Source organism: Desmodus rotundus, chromosome 11, assembly GCF_022682495.2.
Source record: "Desmodus rotundus isolate HL8 chromosome 11, HLdesRot8A.1, whole genome shotgun sequence".
In the NCBI taxonomy this organism is placed as follows: Eukaryota; Metazoa; Chordata; class Mammalia; order Chiroptera; family Phyllostomidae; genus Desmodus; species Desmodus rotundus.
In genome coordinates this window covers 4,388,840-4,409,574 of record NC_071397.1, presented here as the reverse complement: position 1 = coordinate 4,409,574, position 20,735 = coordinate 4,388,840, and the positions used below count along the sequence as shown (strand labels likewise).

General features: G+C 45.4%; 1 long non-coding RNA gene across 1 annotated transcript; it reads right to left on the bottom strand.

Annotated features, from left to right (window-relative positions):
• Positions 1-12,165: 12,165 nt before the first annotated feature.
• LOC123479504 (uncharacterized) lies at positions 12,166-19,104 on the bottom strand. Its single transcript, XR_006655144.3, has 5 exons — positions 18,736-19,104; positions 16,809-16,984; positions 16,260-16,386; positions 15,253-15,516; positions 12,166-14,928 (listed from the first exon to the last, which is right to left on the bottom strand). It is a non-coding gene; the product is annotated as an uncharacterized lncRNA (long non-coding RNA).
• Positions 19,105-20,735: the final 1,631 nt, after the last annotated feature.

The following is a 20,735-nucleotide window of genomic DNA, read 5'->3' as shown; positions in this document are numbered from 1 at the left end:
TCTGATTTTTTTTAATTATATTTTACCACTTATGCTATTACAGATGTCCCAATTTTTCCCTTTGCCCCCTCCACCCAGCTCCCCCGCCGACACACCCTCTGATCCTTTGATTTTATTTGATCACCAACCATTCTTGTCTAGATCCTAGAAGCACATGAAGCTTCAGGAGGACCTATCAGAATTTCTTGGTAGGGACCGGGCATGAGAGCACACGTTGTAGTGACCATCTCTCGATTTTCTTGGGGGAACTAACTTTCTCAAAAGTAGACCACGTATTGATTCAGGTGTGGCTGGGCCCTACCACCCGCTTTTTCATGGGTAGGGACATGACCATCCCTGGTTAATTAAATCATTCCGGTTCTTAGCCCCCACTTCCACCCCCATTAAAAACGATGACTAATCCAGCCCTCACTGGTGTGGCTCAGTGGATTGAGCGCTGGCCTTCGAACAAAAGGGTCACCAGTTCAATTCCCAGTCAGAGCACATGCCTGGGTTGCAGGCCTGGTCCCCTCAAGAGGACCAGGCACTCGAGAGGCAACCACACATTATTGTTTTTCTCCCTCTCCTTCTCTGTCCTTTCCCCACTCTGGAATAAATTCATAAAATCTTTTAAAAAAAAAAGATGACTAATCCAACAGAACAAAGGTGTGCTCACTTTCCCTGATAGTGGGGTCCTGAGCCAGGGCAGCCATCCTGTTTCTAGAAGGGAAGAAGCAGCCTGTGGTGGACCCAACCTAAAGGCAGGGAAAGCTGAGAGATGGGGAATGAAGAGCCCTGGACTTGTCCTTGACGAAGCCTGAACCTAGTTCCACTTTTGGAATTCCGTTATTTAAACATGCAAGTTCCCTGTCTCTTCCCCCAACTTGCCTAAGCCACTTCAAGCAGATTTCTCTTTCCCATCAAGCGCGTGCAGAAAGACTCCAAACACAGAAATTACTCTGACACACACTCTCTCACTACCTCGAGTTGACAACCATGGCACTAAGTTATCTTCCAATTCTAAAAAATTCACCCATTACAAGTAAACTCAGTACATTTTTAATTTAAGAAGAAAAAAGTGACTAATAGCCAGGCATAATACCTACGTCTAATAATTGACACTTTAAACACTGTGGTTAACTTCAAGGAAAATCCAGTAAGATTATGGAACATAACAATAGTTCAGCCCTGGCTGGTGGGGCTCAGTGGATTGAGAACCAGCCTGAGAACTAAAAGGTCACTGGTTAAGGGCGTGCAAGAGGCAATTGGTGTTTCTCTCCCTCTCTCCCTTCCTTCCCCTCTCTTTAAAAATAAATAAATAAAATCTTTTAAAAACCCTTACAAAAACAATAGTTCATTAACTACTTGGTTCAATGTCCTGGCAGGAAGCAGATAGCACAGTCAACAAAGGGTTGGTTACAGAGGTATGGGCGGGGTTAGGGAAGCCCACAAAGGAAGGGAGGGCTCCCAGAGGCAGCTCTTAGGCCAGAAGAGGCAAGAATGAGCAGGGTTACCAAAACCAGGCACAGTTCTTAAGCAGAAGAACTGTGGCAGGCCAGTTGTGTATGGGGGGGTAGCGGGGGGGGGGGGGGGGGCAGTGTTTGTTTTTGTTGTTTGTTTGGAAGGGAACAGGATCAGGGGTGGAAGAATTGGACTACTCTCTCCCCATAGTCCCATCGTTTAGTGGTACCTCCCATAGTCCAAAGCCACCTGGAAACCTGAGAGCAAGAGAGCTGGGTGACGCAAGCCTAGAAGGGAGCCTCCCAGGACGCAGAGCAGAGAAGACTGGAGAGCTAATCTAGGACTGTGCTTTTTAATACAGAAGCCATTAGGCACATGTGGCTGAGTCTGAAATGAGATGTGTTACATTGGGTTGGCCAAAAAGTTCATTTGGTGTTTTCCATAAAATGACTGCAGTAGCACTTAGTTGTCTTTAGCTTCATTTGAAACCATGTGGTTAGATTGTATTGTGACAAGTGTCATATCAGCATACATTTATTTTTTTTTTAAGATTTTATTTATTTTTAAACAGAGGGGAAAGGAAGGAGAAAGAGGGGGAGAAACATCAATGTGTGGTTGCCTCTCGTGCGCCCCCTCCTGGGGACCTGGTCCGCAACCCAGGCATGTGCCCTGACTGGGAATTTAAGCGGTGACCCTTTGATTCTCAGGCTGGTGCTCAATCAACTGAGCCACACCAGCCAGGGCAGCATTATAAATTTTTATATTGATACATATTGATATAATATTTTTGATTATAAAATATTCGATTTAACAACTATATTATTAAAATTAACCATCTATTTCTACTTTTTTAACTGTGGCTATTAGAACACTTAAAATTATATGTGTGGCTCACAGTATATTTCTCTTGGGTAGTGTTGCTCTACCAGGAAAAATGGAAAATAACCACACATGATTACAACAAATTTAAAAACTCATTTTAACTGTACAGTTTTACTTATATGTGGAATCTAAAAAAAAAAAAAACCAAAAATGAACAAACAAAATAAAACAGACTCATAGAAACAGGGATGGTTGCCAGAAGGGAGGTGTTGCTGGGGGGTGAGTGAAAAAGATGAAGGGGAAAATAGCCAAAAATATGCTAAGTTTAAAGATGGAGGTGTAGGTAGATACACTGTGCCTCCTCATACAACCAAAAGAGGACGACAACAAATTTGAAAACAAAAAACAACCAGAACTGCCAGAAAACCGAACTGTATAAAAGTCTGACAACCAAGGAGTTAAAGAAGAAATTTTCATCCAGACTGGTAGGAGGGGCCAAGACGGGCAGCCAGGGCGGAGAGCACCCATGGCGTGGCAACAGCTGAAGGACAGGGTGGGAAGGGGCTGGCAGAGTGGGCAGTCTCACATCTGCATGTGGATAAACTGGGAGGAACAACTGGGGAGTGAGACAGACCTCAAAACCCAGGATTCCAGCATGGGGAAATAAAGCCTCAAAACCTCTGACTGAAAAAACCTGTTGGTGTTGTAGCAGTGGGAGAAACTCCCAGCATCACAGGAGAGTTCGTTGGAGAGACCCACAGGGTCCTAGAATGTACACAAACCCACCCACCTGGGAATCAGCACCAGAAGGGCCCGACTTGCTTGTCAGTGGTGGAGGAAGTGACTGAAAGCCGGCTGAGAGCAAAGCAAGTGGCATTGCTCCCTTTCAGACCCCTCCCTTACACACAGTGCCACAATGCAGGGACATGAGTTGCCCTGCCCAGGCGAATACCTAAGGATCCGCCCCTTACAACATAACAGGTGCTCCAAAACAAAGAAATATGGCCCAAATGAAAGAAGAGATCAAAACTCCAGAGAAAGAACTAAGCGATGAGGAGATACCCAACTTATCAGATGCAGAGTTCAGAACACTGGTAACCGGGATGCTCACAGAATTGGTTGAGTATGGTAGCAAAATAGAGGAAAAAGTGAAGGCTATGAAAAATGAAATAAAGGACAATGTACAGGGAACCAACAGTGACAAGAAGAAAACTGGGACTCAAATTCATGGGTTGGAGCAGAAGGAAGAAATAAACATTCAATCAGAACAGAATGAAGAAACAAAAATTCAAAAAAATGAGAAACCTCCGGGACAACTTTAAACCTTTAAGCATCCGAATCATAAGGGTGCCAGAAGGAGAAGAGGAAGAGCAAGAAATTGAAAACTTATTTGAAAAAATAATGAAGAAGAACTTCCCCAATCTGTCAAAGGAAATAGATTTCCGGGAAGTCCAGGAAGCTCAGAGAGTCCCAAGAAGTTGGACCCAAGGAGGAACACACCAAGGCACATCATAATTCCATTACCCAGATTAAAGATGAGGAGATAATCTTAAAGCAGCAAGAGAAAAAAGACAGTTGCCCACAGAGGAGTTCCCATAAAACTATCAGCTGATTTCTCAAAAGAAACCTTTCAGGCAAGAAGGGGCTGGAAAGAAGTACTCAAAGTCATGAATGGCAACATCCAAGATGACTCTATCCAGCAAAGCTATCACTTAGAATGGAAGGGCAGATAGAGTGCTTTGCAGATGAGGTCAAGTTAAAGGATTTCATCATCACCAAACCCTTATTATACGAAATGTTAAAGGGACTTATCTAAGAAAAAGAAGATGATCAAAACTATGACCAGTAAAATGACCACAAACTCACAACTATCAACAACCAAACCTAAAAAATAAACTAAGCAAACAACTAGAACGGAACAGAATCACAGAAATGGAGATCATATGGAGGGTTATAAACAGGGTGGGGGAGAGGGGAGGATAGGAGGTACAGGGACTAAGAAGCATAAATGGTAGGTACAAAATAGACAGGGGGAGTTAAGAATAGTACAGGAAATGGAGAAGCCAAAGAACTTATAAGTAAAACCCATGGACATGAACTAAGGGGGGAGGGATGTGGGAAGGAAGGAGGTGCAGGGCGCAGAGGTGGATAAAGGGGAGAAAATAATGGGACAACTGTAATAGCATAATCAATAAAATATACTTTAAAACCCCTCACTGAGCCTGTAAAATAAGGATAATAGCGCCTCAGACCTGGTGTGAGCAGTTTGTACCAGGTGCTTTGATGTGTGAAGCATCTATAGAAGGCTTTAATCAAGCAGAAATTTGGGGAAGTAAAAAGTATAAAGAAGGAAATAAAAATCACCTGTAGTCATAACTAAAGAAAAAAAGAATTGTAATTAATTTTTAAAGAATTATAAGCCCTGGTTGGTGTGGATTGAGTGCTGGCCTGCGAGCCCAAGGGTTGTTGGTTCGATTCCCAGTCAGGGCACATGCCTTGGGTTAAGGGCCGGGTCCCTAGTAGGGGTGTGTGCAAGAGGCAGCCACACATCGATGTTTCTCTCCCTCTCTGTCTCCCTCCCTTCCCCTCTCTAAAAATAAATAAAATCTTTATTAAAAAAGAATTATAAGTCTATGCTTATGATTTTCAAGTCCCTATGTCTTAGAGATACATGCAGAAATACGTATACATGAAATGATATGATGTTCTGAATTTGCTCCCAAGTAATACAGGGATAGGGGAAGGGGATTGAGGGTAAAACAAGATTGACTGTGAGCTGGGAATCACTGAAGCTGGGTGATAGATAAACAGTGTTCATTATACTCTCCCGTCTACTTTTGTTATATGTTTAAAATTTTCCATAATAAAAAAGTCAAAAAGTGGGGCGGGGGGGCAGAGAGAAGCCACAAGAAATGAGCAGGAAGAGAAGGAGAAAAAGAATGATTATACTCTCGATGTCTTAATAGTGGAGTATTTTATAGATTACTGGACATTTACATTCAGTATTCAGAAGAGACAGGTTAACTCCTAGCTTCTTCCCTAACCCCTGTCCTGCCAGCCACACATCTCCGCCTGCTTCCAGAGGGAGGCCTGCCTGGCACAGAAGACAGTAGGTATTTATTCATCAGAAATGAGCATAAAAGCTCTCATTCCCAGCCCCGCCTTGGCCTTAGAGCGGAGCCAGACTCGGCTCCATGGGGACCACTGGCCCCTGCACCCGGTCCCTTTCCAGCCCACCAGGTCCAGGCAAAAGTGAAATATACCCAGATAAAGTCTCACTCCCCAGACAACCTACAGTTTGCTTCATGAGTTTCTGTTGTTTGCTTCTGTTTCTCAGTTTAAGGGGCAGCAAATGAACACTGTTCATATTGGTTACAGTTCATAGTTCTATTGGGGTTATATTTCCTCTCATTCACCATGTTGTGTCCTGGGAAGGTTTGGTCCTCTCAAAGTGTCACCGAATCAGAAAGCTTGGGAAACACTGGCTCAGCAAAGGAATTCTGTACGTAGGAAAATAGGCACGGCTGGTGGCCATTTTGCAGGTTTTAAAAGGATTCACTACTATTCTTAACTCTTCCCCCCCCAAAAAAAACACCTACAAGACCCCACACAGGTAACAGTGCAATGCAGACATGATCCGTTTTTCAAATATGTGTTTATTATATGTTGCATATAATATAGTGTGTGCATATATATATTAAATGAAAAATAAAAAAAGATATATCAAATCGATAGCATTTACCTCTAGTGATAAGATGGTTGAGGATTTTTAGCTATTTGTTTCTCTGTGTGGTCTAATTTTCTATAATTACATTTTAATGAAAATGAATAAAGTATCCTTTTATTGAAGAGCCAAAATACCTAAAATATAATTTGGCTTTAAAACTTTCATTTTAAATTGGTCCTCAGTTTCCAATAATCCTCAGTTAATTATCTAGTATCTTTCTAGTTCGAGCTAGTAAGTGACCCCTCAAGTGTGTGCGTCAGCGGAGAACATCTGAGCCATTCTGTTCCCCTCATGCTGCCCCCACCAAATATGTTCCTCCACACGCATCAACCACCACCAGCCCAGCACACACGATTTCCACCCTGTGGTTTCCTCTGGAATGTACCTGATTTATAGAGTGGAAATGCAGCACTCGAAACAAGTGGAAACTGGGATGCAGAGAGGTTAAGGAACTTGCCCAAGGTCGTACTTGTCAGGGATGGAGGTGGGATTGTGTCCCCAAGCCCCACTCCGCAGCCTACTGATAACTGGAGGAACGGGAAGCTGCAATGCTCAGAAATGTGGCCGTTTGGGAAGATTGTGTTTACCATTTCTGGGGTGTGTGTTTGTTTTTTCAGCTTCCCACATTCCTCCGGAACCCGAAGGAACAACATGTTAAGTGAACAGATGTCCTCCCTCGCTGTGCCCCATCCCCTGAGGCGCTCGGTTCTTGAGCCTCCTTTTCTGATTTCAGCTCTCCCCTCTCCCCCCCCACCCCCGTTGGTGGCCCTGAACTTCAATGCCTTCCACAGTGTGTTACCTTATTTGGTTCTAGAGCCACAAAGAGGTCTGGAAAAGGATCCGGGCCAGAATAAAGATTGCTTGTGCAGCCAGGGCTTCAGAAATCTTTTTTCAGTGACTCAGGCTCACGCTCAGGAAATCACAAACACAGGGAAACAAGCGTGGCCTCAGAAGCAACTATCAGAAGCAACTGAAGAGGGCAGAGTGGGGGGTCAAGATGTCAAATGCTAAATGTGTGCTTAATCCTGCGTTTTTCAATGGATTTGCTTTATTCAGCTCTCCTTCCTTCTTTCCTTCTCTCCTGAGTGTCTGCAGTTTACACATCAATCCAGAAACATTTAGGCAGCTGATGCCATAGCTATCATAATTTAGCATGTGCTCAGATGTAGCCTTTACAACCTTTTAAAGCTGATTCAGAGGTCTCTCTTCCTCCTTCTCCCCACCCCACCCCGTCCTCTCTTTTAATTCTGAAACTCTCCGAGGCAGATGTTCTTATGATCTCCATTTGATGAAAAAACTGAGGCACAAGAGGTGAAGTCACTTGCCCAAGGTCCCAGAGCTCAGAATGACCAGAGCCAGTGCAGCCCCCCGCAGTCAGGATGCTCACCACAGGTCCACACTGCTGCTGAGCCCCCCAGGTGTCTGCGTCCTTATCACTTGACCCATTGCATCTCAGCCTGCGGGTCCCTTCCTCTGTGATTTCTGTTCTCTCTCTTCCAGTTTTGGAGTTCCCAGCTCTGGCTCCGCTTCTCAGTGACCTTCCTAGTACTCATTCCTCTACTGCTTGCTGATGCAGGAGCCCTCGACTTCCCTCCTGGTCTCTTCCTGGCTCCCTGTGTATCTCTGTCCATGAGGGACCTAAATTCTTTGCTTTATCTTTGCTGGAGTGCCGATTCCTTTACTCCTGAGCCATGCACCCAAATGCACATGCTTCTTTCCTATGCCACCAGAGTTCCTCAGACTCCAGTTCACTATCTTTCCATCCCTGACTCCTCCCTCATCTGAGTCTCTCTGCCTCCAGGGCACACTCCACTACCATGAGCCTCAGGGTCTTCTTACCTGGCCCTGCTTATCTCCTAGTTTTTCCTTTCCAGAAACAAGCTGTGTACCTCCGCATAGAGTCCCTTTTGCCGGGAATGCCCTTGCCTGGGTTTTTCAAACTTCTGATCCCAACAGTAAGAAATACACATGACATCACACACCAGTGCCCACAAGCACGTGACCCAATCATAGGCAGAGACAGCCCAGTCTAGGCTGTCTCAACCGTGGTTGACAATATGATGTTCATGCTCGGTTACTATACAGGTGCCAGGTCACACTGTTACTGGACAGGCACTGGCCTAGAGCGGGTCTGCCTCAGGCCGGCCAGTAGTGCGTGGGCTCTTGACTTTGTGTAGGCGAGATTTCACACCGTGAGCCCAGGTGATTTTGAGAATCTGTTTATTAAGGCTAGGGACAGAGAAACTAAGGGAAGACTTAGGGTGAAAGAAGTAACAGGAGAGAGCCTAGGTGGGGCTGCTTTGGCTCTCTAGAAAAGTTACAGGAAAGGAGTGAGGCAAGGCGGGGCTGCTGTTAGCTTACCTGGAAGTAAGAGAAGAGGGGGCCCTGGAGACAGGATCGGGGCTAAGCCCGGGTAGAGCTGCCGGTGCCCACTGCTCCCCTGGCTACAAGTCTCCTCGAGACCCTTACAATTTAAGAAGAAATAAAAAGTTCAGGCTTCCAGTCAAGATGGAGGTATAGGTAGATGCGCTTCACCTCCTTGTACAACCATAAGAAGGTTCACAACTAACCTCAAAACAAAAAATACCCGGAGCTGCCAGCAAATCGAACTGTATGGAAGTCCTACAACCAAGGATTTAAAGCAGCCATATTCATTCAGATGGGTAGGAGGAGGGGAGACAGGGAGCCGGGGCAGGGAGGAAGTGGTGTGGTGGTGGCGAGGAGGTGGCCGCGGCTGGCAGAATGGCTGGTCCCACACACACGTGTGGTGGATAAAAATCGGGAGGGACACCTTAGGAGCAAGTGAGCCCAGCCCCAGGCCAGACTGCACAGCCCAGGGTTCCAGTGCTGGGAAAATAAAGCCTCATAATTTCTGACTATAAAAACCAGTGGGGGTTGGGGCAGTGGAAGAATCTGCTGGTCTCTCAGAAGGGTCCCTTTAAAGGGCCTGCATGGTCCTAGAATGTATGCAAACCCACCCACTCTGGGAACCACCACCAGGGCAGCAGCTAGAGGGACACCAGTCATATGAGAAGGGGGATGAAATGACTGGAAATGGGGCAAGTGCCCAGCGAGCCTTCAGAAGCCAGACAGCAGCATTGTCCCCTCTCGGACCCCTCTCCCACATTCGGAGCCACAAAGTGATGAAACGCATTGCCCCACCATGGGGAACACCTAAAGCTCTGCCCCTTACAACTTAACAGGTGCACTAAGACAGGGAGTCAATGCAGCTCTACCTAATACACAGAAACAAACATGGGGAGGCTGCCAAATTGAGGAGACAAAGAAATGTGGCCCAAATGAAAGAACAGAACAAAATCCCCGAAAAAAGTACTAAACGAAACAGAGGTAGCCAACCTATCAGATGCAGAGGATTGCTGGAGGGAAGGGTGGTACTGGGAAGAGGGGAGCAAAGGGGGAAAAATTGGGACAATTGTAATAGCATAATCAATAAAATATACTTTAAAAGAAGTTCATGCCTGAGAAGGGGCGTGGAGATAGGTGTTGAGCTATCTGCGTCTTTGTTCTTAGATCTTTTTATCTTTTTTTCTGTGGGTGAGAATCTTAGGGGAGTGTTTCAGCAGAGTATTCATTAACTTTCCAGGTGCATTTTTAATATGCCTCAAAATGAGTGCATGAGGAGTTTTGGGAATATTCTTTGGTCTGTTATACTGTTTTACTTGTATCTTGGGTCTGTCTGGGTTTTAATGGGGTTTTTGTTGTTCGGTCCCCTGACTTCATCTGTCCTTGGGTTTAGCTGGCACAAATGACAGTTAACTGGATCTCTGTTCTCTATCTTCCAGACCAGGGAGATTTAGGCTATGGTTCTTTGGTTAGGAAGGAGAGGTGTAAACCATTTACTCTTGAGTGTCCTTGGTTAGGGGAAATGCAGTAAGTTTTTGCAATTCACCGGCTGGCTGTAAGTTGCTCAAACTGTTTAATTTTCTTATTCCCTATTCCACTTGCCCAGGAATTTTCCTAACTTCTTACTATCCTACCTCAACGGCCATTTAAAATGGTAATCCAGTTTGTGTCCACATCCAGAATAGTTATTCAAAGTATTTTGCATCTTCAGCCTGGATTCTAGCTAATCACAACAGTCTGGGAGGGTGGCAAGGGAAGAGACTGGGGGCTGTGGGGTTGGAAGACACGTGGGGGTGGGGTTTCTCAGAGCAGCCGCTATTTACCAATGAGCACAGAAGTATTTGAATATTTAACAACTGCTACCTCTGTTCTAAAGCCTTCCAGCTGACCGCCAGCCCTGTCTACCTCTTAGCTTCCATGTCCCTGACTGACTGCACCATCTAAACTCACTTTCAGATTCACGGCTTTTCTGCCACTTGCTACTTTCCCCATCCTTGTTTGGAAAGGAGCCCAGGAGGTCACCCCTAGTTAATTCTAATTTCTGAAGGAAAAGCAGTATGCTCAGAAGGAAGTCAGTGAAGGGGGCTTTCATGGCAAAGGAATGTGTTGTGTTCCAGGACTGTTGGGCCACGTGTTCAGCTTCCGCCCCGTACCAGCAGGTGCTGGGCCAGGCCCACAGCTGCCTGCAGACACCGCGAATGCACGACCTTGATGCAAATGAGGGCATTAATGGCGGGGAGATGAAATGTTTCTCAGTAGACTCTGACCATATTTCTAGGAAGCAGGTCCCAGGACATATTGTGACAAGTCTTCAGTGTACATTGACTACTGAATCCATTTGTTTTAGAAGCAAACTCCTACCAGGTTTCTTGATTGTTGGCTGAGATTGAGACCCTGAACAACTTCCCTAAGCAGTTTCAGGTCTCACAGTCATATCTTTCGTGTTGCAAAATGGGAAAACAAGAGTGACCTATCTGAATCAAAAAGGTGTATGACGCCCTGGCTGGTGTGGCTGTGGATTCAGAGCTGACTTGCGAAACAAAGGGTTGCTGGTTCGATTCCCAGTCAGAGCACATGCCTGGGTTGCCGACCAGGTCCCCAGTAGGAGGCATGGGAGAGGCAACCACACTTTGATGTTTCTCTCCCTCTGATTCCCCCTCCCTTCCCCTCTTTAAAAAGAAATAAAAAAAATCTTTTTTGAAAAAGGTGTATGCGGATTACATTCTCAAGAGCATTGGGATCTCCTTGGAATGCCTTGGGGACTAACTCCAGTAGACAAGAGCTGAAAAAATTAAACACCTAATCTCCTTTTTTAAAATCCTCACCCGAGGATATGTTTATTGATTTGAGAGAGAGAGAGAGAGAGAGAGAGAGACATGGAAGTGAGAAACATCTATTGGTTGCCTCCCACACACACTCCGACTGGGGATCAAACCTGCAACCTTTTGGTGTATGGGACAACGTTCCAACCACCTGAGCATCCTGCCAGGGCTCTCTAATCTCCTTTTTAGTGGGAACCGCATTTAAGGTAACTACATAATCTCAGTTGATGAGAATAAGAGGAAGTTCTATTTTACTGAAGAATGTCAGCTAGTCCATGTAAAAATAATGTTAGAAATATAAAAGCATTTTGCAAGCTCTAATGAAATCGGTTCAAGCAAGGATTGTGAACTGGTGCTAAAATCATTTCATAATCCACCTATTAGAATGGCTAAAGTTTAAGAACCTGCCCACACTAAACGTTGGTGGAGATAGGGAGGAGCTGGAACCTCATTCGGTGCTGGTGGGCGTGTGAAATGTACAGCCACTCAGGAAAACAGCTTGGCAATTCCTTAAGAAGTGAAACACATGCACCTTTCATGAAAAAACAAGGGTGACTGGGAGGACGGAGTCTTGAATCCAGAGAACAGAGCTGAGAACCACAGTGGATTATTTCTAGGCCTTGGGACCTGATGGAGATTACCTGGCTGGATTGCAAAATTTTGAGGGGAATCAGTGATTCCTTTACATCTTTTACCTTTTTCTGTTTTGAATGGGAATGTCTATAACTGTTAAACCTATGCTAGACCCACCATTGCCTTTTGGGAACAGAAAACTTATTTTCTGGTTTCACAGATCCACAGATAGAGATGAATTTTGCTCCAGGATGGATTGTATCCAGAGTCCTACCCATATCTAATTTAGATGACTTCATTGAGGAGAAGTAGATGAGATTTTGGACTTTGTTAATACTCTAATGGCTGAGCCTTTGGGGGATCTCAGAACAGGTGAATATATTTGGTGTATGGGATGGGCACAAATCTTTGAAGATCACAGAACAAGTTGTGGTAGGCAGAATAATGGTCTCTTAAAAATATCCACATCCTGCTCCCTGGAACCTATGAAGCTACCTACATATGTTACATGGCAAAACAGAATTCAGGTAGCAGATGGAATTGAGGTTACTGATCGGGTGACTTTAAAATAAAGAGGTTATCCTGGATTATATGGGTGGGCCCGGTCCTTAAAAGTGAAAGAGAGTCATGTTGACTAGGAAGAATGGTCAGAGAGGTATAACACTGTTGGCTAGATATAATTTTTAATTTACAGTCAATCCCGGGTGCAAGAAACACACTGGCACAGGAAGTAAAAGTAAAATAAAAACCTGGAATGTTCTACAGGACAGCTGGCCTTTCTGAAAGTTAGTGCCGCGACAACGGGGTTAGAAGACAGGGCCGCAACAGGCAGCTCGGTGAGCAGTCCTGTGCCACCTCTGGGTCCAACACATCTGCTATAAAAGACAATTTGGGGGAAATTTGACAATGGTCCGGATATTAGACAAAATGAAAGCTTACAAGAATGAAAAGGAACAGCCCTGGCCAGGTGGCTTTGTTGGCATAACATAACCTCGTCTGAATGTGCCAAGGTCACTTTTCGATCGCTGGGAAGGGCACACATGGGAGTCAGCCAATGAGTGCATAACTGAGCAGGGCAAAAAATCGGTGTTTCTGTCTCTCTCTCCCTCTGTCTCTGTCTCTTTCTCCCCCTACCCCTTCCCCTCTCAAATCAATACATAAAATTTTTTTAAAAGAATGAAAAAGAAGACAATGTTGACGAAAAAAATATTATAAAATAATATGAAGAGCCCTGGGAGGTGGCTCGGTTGGTTGGAGCATCATACATTACACCAAATGCACTAAAAGGTTGTGGGTTTGATTCCCAGTTTCCCAGTCAGGGCACATACCGAGGTTGTGGATTCAACCCACGGGGTGGGGGAGTGGGGAGAGTTCAGTTTGTTGTTCCACTTATTATGCATTCATTGGTCGATTTTTGCATGTGCCCAACCAGGGGCTGAACCTGCAACCTTGGCATATTGGGACAATGCTCTAACTAACTGAGCTACATGGCCAAGGCCAGAACTATTGTTATATTAATTTTTCAGAAGAGGAAATTCTGGCACAGAGAAGTAAATAACTTGCCTAAGCACACACAGCTAGGGATGAAGTGGGAAGACCAGGACTCCAACTCAAGGAGCAGATCCAAAGCCTGGCCTTTGACCATGCTCTCACAGGGCCGGTCTCATCTGCCTAGCCACGTGGTGCTACAGGGGCGCCTGCTGACATCTGTGTCTGAGTCCCCAGAGGGGCGATTCAAAGAGTAGTTCAACAGAGCGCTCTGTTAAGGTTACTGGAGTGCTCCACCTGGATTGCAGCAGACTTAGGGAGGAGAAGTTGTATTTCCTGACTCCTGAATTCCATGATGAACGACAGTTCTGCGTGAAGAGCACAGATTTCAAAGTCAGATGATTCTGAGTTCAAACACTGGCTCCACACCAGGGACAGATCCAGGTTTTGTGGGGAAAGCTCCCTCTAGGGCACAGGTGGCAAACACAAGGCCCGTGGGTCAAATCTGGCCCTCCACCTTGTTTTATCCGGCCCGGCTCCTTGTTTTTACCTGGTGGCGGCACCGAGCTCCTTGCCCCTAGTTAAGAAGTAGTTACATGTACACAGTCCTAAAGTTACATTCGGCCCTTCAAAGGCAGCTGCGAGGCTGATGTGGCCCCCGGTGAAAATGAGTGTGACACCCCTGCTCTAGGGAGAGGAATAAAGCCTATGGACACAGAGTCAGGTACAGGACCTTGAAAGGGGCCCATAGCCGAGAAGGCCTATGGCCCGGGCTTCATTAGCTTCCTACTGAAGTAGCCTCTGTCTGCCCTTCATTGGCACTTTATTTCTGACACTCGATTCCTGTTTCTCCGGGATGCCAGAGGATCAATTGAAAGAACCTAGTTGAAGGGCCTGGTGCAATGTTCATTGAGTAGGTACCCAATAAGTGATTGTTAATAATAATGATGATTTAAATGAGAACACTTCAATTAGAAACCAGCTTTTAAGCAAGGTTTTGAAATAAAAACATGATATGGAGAAAAATTATTTTGTCGTTTCATTTAAGCCTCAACTTGGCAGTTCAGCTCTCCCTGGAGTCCAATTATTTGGGTTTCTCCAAAGCAATCTCTCCAAGGAGAAGTCTAAGCAACAATAGGAAAGAAGGGCCTCAAAAAACAAGGGTAGATGGAGAGAGTATCATGGGAGACAGTTGTCTACGGGGCCCCCAAAGGCGCTTACTGATTGCCACTGTGTGGATGTCAGCAAGAAGATATTTAACCATTTTAAGTCTTTCTCAACCAGCCAGGGGAAGGTGGATTTCAAGGTGCACTTTGGTGTTGAGAGAGAAGGCAGCTGGGGAGACTCCCTCCTGTAGTGTCAAATTCCAGTCACCTGCAGGCAGACAATGTGTGCTTGTCATTCTGTAGTGTCCTGAGTGATTATCAAAATGCCAGAGGCCTCTGGAACGGGCTTCCAGCCCCTGAAGAGCCAGCACTGTTTGCAGAAAAGCACGAGGTCACTGCCTTCCACTTCGTACCTAACATTCTCCTCTCGGGATCTGATCTTCTAAAACGAGGAGGCATGTTAACGCAGAGTGCCTTGAAAATGTAATGGCAACTTTTTCAAACGTGTCTTTTCTTGGTTATCTGTGGGCTTTTTGTTTGGGGTGGTGGTGGTGTTTCATTTAGATAACAAAAAATGAATCAGGATCTGTGGGAAGAGAAAGGTCAAAATATGGTAGGAAGTAATTGGATTAATTAGGTAATTAAGAGGAGATATGTGGGTGATTATTAACTTTCTTGCTAGCTACATTTAGGCACAAGTGCACATTTTATTTTTCTTAATGTTGACAAATGACTCATACCTTTTGCTATTCAACAATCCCCAAATCTTCACATTTCCCCCAAGAACTTCCTCTGTGTAATGCCAAAGATGAAACAGCCCTTCTTTTCTTACTCTCTGGAAAAGTGATTGTTTTCCTTCTGCTATACCTATCCCCTACGGATGTCAGGAGGTTCTGGGTTCATCTATTACCTCTGATTCCGCAGTTCCTAGATTCTCTATCCACAATACTGTCACGAGACTACTTCAGAGTAACCGCTGATGGCTTGTGCTCCAGGATTTTCTTTTCGCCATGGCCTTTTCCTCATTTCGTGTCCTAAATCTTTATTATCTTAACTCGGGGAAGGATAAACCCAGCGGGAGGGAAGACCCTGTGGGAAACAGGAGTCAGGTGCAGACAGCACGCAAGGCCAGCAAGAGTCGACTCCACCTCCAGATGGGCTCAGCATCCCTGGACTGGGGAGAAGGAGACGAGAGAGGCAGAATCCAGTGTACCCCAGGCCCTGTGCAGCGCCCCAGACCTGGGCCAGGTTCTGGGCTGGGAGTTAGGAACCAGGGTGAGAGGAATGCCCTGATGTAACTGTTTTGGTGCTTTTGGTGGTTGTTCGGTGAAACTTCATACAAAGAGTCTGTGTGGCTGTTACCAGGCCACCCTCAGGGACTGCTGCCTTAATCATTTCCAGTAATCACTGTGGACCAAGTGTGGAAATATGTGAGTAAAAAATCAACATGTGAGGAGAATGGAGGGGAGGCTTCAGATCCCTTTGTACGATTACTCAGGAGGCTCTGAGCTCTCAGTCTGTTTCAGCCAGGCCAGCATGACAGGTGATACTCAGGAGCAGAGGGCCACCCTCCCCTGTGTTTTGGCACCACAAAAGTCCCTGGAAATTAGATACAGCTCGGGAGAAAGCCTAGGGGTATAGAATGACCCTAACACAACTAATTGCAGTCTGTGATAACTGCTCCTGAGACAAAGCACAGGAAGCCTTGTGGACTGGCCTGAGGGGACAGGGAAGAGTGCCCTCAGTCCAGACCTGAAGGGCAAGCTAGAAATAACTAGTTGTTCATGAGGGTAGAAAGAAAATATGGTCCCTGGGCTGGCGATTCCCCACCAACCACCCAGAACCGTTTGTGAAATATTGTCGGGGGGAAACAGCAAGGAAACGAGGAGGGCCTGGTTAATAGCAGCAAATACCTACTTCAGAGAGCTCCAGCAATGTGAAGACCATTGGATTAAAGGATCTGGGAGACATTAGTGTTGATTTTGTCAAGAGTAGCTTCAGCAGACTGTGGGAAGAGAGCTCAATTGCAGAAGGCTGAGATGTACTGTGAAGATGGCAAACAGACAATTCATTCATGAAATACTGGCCTAGATAGGAGAGAAAAGCTGAGAATGGAAATGTCTAGATTTGGCTGCAGGAGGTTAGAGATCTGCCTAATAGTCTCCATGAAGTGGGAACTGTGAGATCTGCTCTTTGAGGTGGTGGGTTGGGTTGGTGGGTGGGAAGGGTTAGCAGATCAAAGCACTGAAGAAGGCGGAAAGATTTGAAATGGATACTAGAGTGGGTACTAATTCCAGATGCACGAGAAAAACGTTTTATTTCAGTTCCTTCCTTCCTTCCTTCCTTCCTTCCTTCCTTCTTTCCTTCCTTCCTTCCTTCCTTCCCTCCATTGTTTCTACAAAATTACTTTATCTGAAGGAATGGTACAAATGAAAGAGTGAAGTAGATGTTTTGGGACAACAGTACCTTTTTTCGATTTTCAGCTCTCATTCCTCTAGGTGGCAGATGCTTCATCTCAGTTGATTCAAGGAGAGATTACAGGACAGGCAGGCAATAGGATTCATGAGTCTGGAGCTCAGAGGAGGGTATGTGCTGAAAACATCAGTCTGGGGCTCATGGGAATACAGTTTGTCTCCAGAGTCCTGTGAGGCATTGACATAGCTCAGGAAGAGAGAAGAGCATGAAGAACCAAATTGGCAAAAATTCCAACATTTAAAGGCCCAAAAGAGTAAGAAGAATCAGCAAAGAGAATTCAGAAGGTAGGAAGAAAAGCAGGAGAATGTCGTATTGCAGAACTAAGGGAAATAAATACATTAAGTAAAATAAGAGGTCAAGTAGGATTAGGATTATAAAAATAATAATAATACCTACTATTTATTGAGTACATAGCACCTGATTATATCATGCAACCAACCCATCAATCAATCATATGAGGCTTTTCCAGAATATATCCAGCCATGCCATATGAAAAGTGAGACATTTATTGAAGACGATACAAGATACAAGAAACATTGCACAGAGGACAATGCTGCCTCAGTCCCCTTCAAAGTAGGCCCCTTGGGACCTCGCACAGTTCTCCCAATTGCCATTAGCTGCCCTGTTGTATTTTCCTGAATATCATCGATGATCTGAAATCTCTTCCCTTTCAAATGTGATTTTAGTTTTGGGAGAAGCCAGAAGTCGCAGGATGCGAAATCTGGGCTGTAGGGGGATGAGTCACCTGGGTGATTTGATGTTTCGCCAAAAACTCTGCATGAGATGTGATGTATGAGTGGGCACATTGTCGTGATGAAGCTGCCCATCACCAGTTGCCCACAGCTGCGGCCTTCTGAATCATCCGAATAGTTTCCGTGGAGGAATGTTCAAGCTTAACGCAAAATTTGATGCAGATTCACTGCTGTACTCACTCAGCCTTTTCGAATGCCACGGCCACACAGTACACATGCTCACTCAGGGGTATTTACCGCCCCCCGCTGACTAGTACAGTGAAGTCGTCACTGTTCACACATGCGCATTCCAGGCCACTCGCCTTGGCCGCCAGGTTACATCGATGGCACGCAAACCGTTCTCGTTATATTAACAATGGCTGGACTTTTTCCGGGCACACCTCGAATATTAACACCATATGCCAAACTCTGTGCTAAGAAGAGTGTTTCCTCTCATAGTGCTCATTAGAGCTTCTCGACCTTTCTGTCACACATGACAGACAGCAGTGTTTGTACATCCCTTGGGGTAAATGGATGACCAGGCTCGTCAGGGCCGCCTGATCCGCCTGGGCCACTCTGCGGGCTGGGAGATCAATGTCTCATGATCACCTGCCTCTGAGCAAAGTTCCTTCCTTCCTTCCTTCCTTGCTTCCTTTCTTCCTTCCTTCGATTTTATTTGTTTATTTTTAGAGAGAGGGGAAGGGAGGGAGAAAGAGGGGAGAGAAATATCAATTGGTTGCCTCTCTCACACATGTTGACCGCACCCTGACTGGGGACGAGGGACAAACCCACAACCCAGGCATGTACCCTGACCAGGAATCCAACCGGTGACCTTTTGCTTTGCAGGACAATTCCCAACCAACTGAGCCATACCAGTCAGGGCCAAAGTTCCTTCTGCTGCCTATAGTGAGTATAGTTCTAGATGAGTTTTATTGTTACCAGGGCAGAGCTGGGGACCAACTAGGTAAGAGTTGCTAGTGATTACTAGGGGTTAGTCAGAGCCTTGGAGAATGAGGCAGGTTTCAAAAGCTTGGTGAAAAAAAACAAACTACATTAGATTTTTCAGTTTTCAGTAACAGACGGAGGGAGGAGAGAGAGAGAGAGAGAGAGAGAGAGAGAGAGAGAGAGAGAGAGAGAGAAAGCGAGAGAAAGCTTGTTCTAAAGATTAGGAAGAGGGGAAAACTTACTCTGAAAATTAAGAAGATTAAGCTTTGAGGATCTTAGAGCAGTCTGAGCTTCAACCTTCATATTTAGGAGGCGAAAACACTTGTTTGGCACAAGCTGCTCGGCAGGCGCTGCGATGCCTGCTCCGACCGCGGTGCGCACCAAGGAAAACACCCGTGAGAGAATCTTGCTTTCTGCAGTAGAGAGCGGCTGGCAACAGGACTTCAGGGATCAAATCGGATTGCAAACAGGATAATGGAGTTCACTAATAACAAGAACCCCTTTAAGATCAATTCATTCTGGCATATACATTGTTGGAAAATTATACAACCCTCAAAAAGGAATAAAAACAAAATAGGAATAAGGCAGTTCTATTTGCCCTGATATGAAGGATTTCCAAAGTATCTTTTTCAGTGAGAAATACCAGGAGCAAAAACAGTGTTTGGAGTGCTATTTTGGAGTGCCCTATGTAGATACGTTTGCATATTCAAAGTCTCAGGAAGGATACACAAGAAGCCGAGGACAAAGGCCCACCGGAGGAGGGCTCGGTGACCTGGGATTAAGGTGAAGCCTTTTTGTTTTATGCTCTTTTGAATTTTGTACCAAGTGAGTATACAAACAGCCACTCCCTAATTTGCTTTGGAAATGTTGACATTTGGGTACTGGATTTTCTTAAAGCATGAAATACCAGAGTCTACAAACCACACCCTGCTTGCTCTCAGTTTGAGGTTACTGACTAAACCAGCCATGCAGGTGTGACTTTCCAAAAGGCCAAACGTTGTCAAGAGAGGCCGAGTGAGTGGCAGGGGGCTGGAGGCATTTGCAGCCTCCAAGAGTGTTAGGGGAACCTGGAGAGAGTTGGTACAATCCTTTCTTTATAAATGAGGAAACTAAAGCCTAAAGGGGAAGAAACTTGCTTGCCTAGTTAAGAGATCATGCCGTGTGTGTAAATAAGGGAGAAGAATAAGCCATATTTGCACAATAAACTCGGGAAGGACGCACAAAGCACTAACGTCAGTAGCTAACCTGTAGGGAAGGAAGGTGAGATGTAGGAGCACGAGGAAAAACAAGAAACTGGAGCATGGGAAACAGAGGTGGGGCTGAGATCTTCACTCTGAACCTTTTGTAAGTGAGAAATCTATTTACTGAACAATGCACACCTATTTAAAAACATTTTAAAGGGAGGCGGACCGTGACATTGACATGATTACAGCTGGGATTCCAAGGAAAACATCATGAGGCTCCCGGCTCGGGGGTAAATCAGGAATCCACTGGGGAAAGTCCAGGTCAAATCCTGCTGCTTCAAATGCCAGTGGCTGGATTGTTTTATCGTATTGAAATTTGCTTGACTAACACGGGTTATCAGCTGGGTTTAGACCTCATTTTTGATTATAGGCAGATTTGTCAACATCGTGCAGTCACAGCCCGTTGCCAGGCTGCGGCGGATTCAGTGGTGCGGAAAGGCACCACAGAGCAGGAGGAAGATCAGTGGACAGGAAGTCAGGAAAACCTGGTTCCAACCAAGCTTTGCAATATAATTCACCTGTGACTTCAGAGAATTCCTCTCCTGAGACCAGTTTTCACACCAGTAAACGGAAGGATTAGATAAAGTAATCTCTAGGTTCCCTTTTACCTCTGATGTTACTGGATTTTGAAACAGTTGGTAGTAATTTAGAACTAAAGGGGAATTTATGAGATTGTTGTCATTGGAAATCAGGCTCTTCTATGGATTCACGAGGAAAGCGTTCCAAGGACCTACATGTGGGAAGATTGTGATGTGGCAAGGTTTATTCGTGTGGACAGCTGCCCCTGGGCTTCCAATGTCCCATCTTCCTCTGTCCTGCCATGGAAGCAGTCCAGCCACATCTTCAGCAAGGCTAAAACAAAGACCAAGGTCCAGAGTTTCTGTTTCATATTAAAGCTTATTCCTTCGGAGCTTACGCAGGCTGCTGTGGGCTCTGGTAGCTGCTAGACCTGCATGGTCGAGTGCTCCCAGGCAAGAGAGCCGGCAAACCAACAGGAG